The sequence below is a fragment of the Etheostoma cragini genome, unplaced genomic scaffold, assembly GCF_013103735.1.
Source record: "Etheostoma cragini isolate CJK2018 unplaced genomic scaffold, CSU_Ecrag_1.0 ScbMSFa_2588, whole genome shotgun sequence".
NCBI classification, from domain to species: Eukaryota; Metazoa; Chordata; class Actinopteri; order Perciformes; family Percidae; genus Etheostoma; species Etheostoma cragini.
Window position 1 is genome coordinate 1,842 of NW_023266765.1, and position 286 is coordinate 2,127.

Consider the following 286-nt stretch of genomic DNA (forward strand, 5'->3'; position numbering starts at 1 on the left):
TCAAATCTCAGTGGAACCTGTTTTTAAGCCACAGCACAGGTGAAAAAGATCAATCTTTCATCTTTCCACATCTAGTTTGAAGTAAGATTACCTGTTTAATGTCCTTGGCCATTTAGACTGAAAACAGTACGTTGGTGGGGGCATGTTGAGGAGTCACCTGGTTGTTAATGTAACTTGAAGGAGCTCCAAATTTGACAGTATTTACTGGAAGATATACAGTGGTGTGAAAAAGTGTTTGCCCCCTTCCTCATTTCCTGTTCCTTTGCATGTTTGTCACACTTAAGTG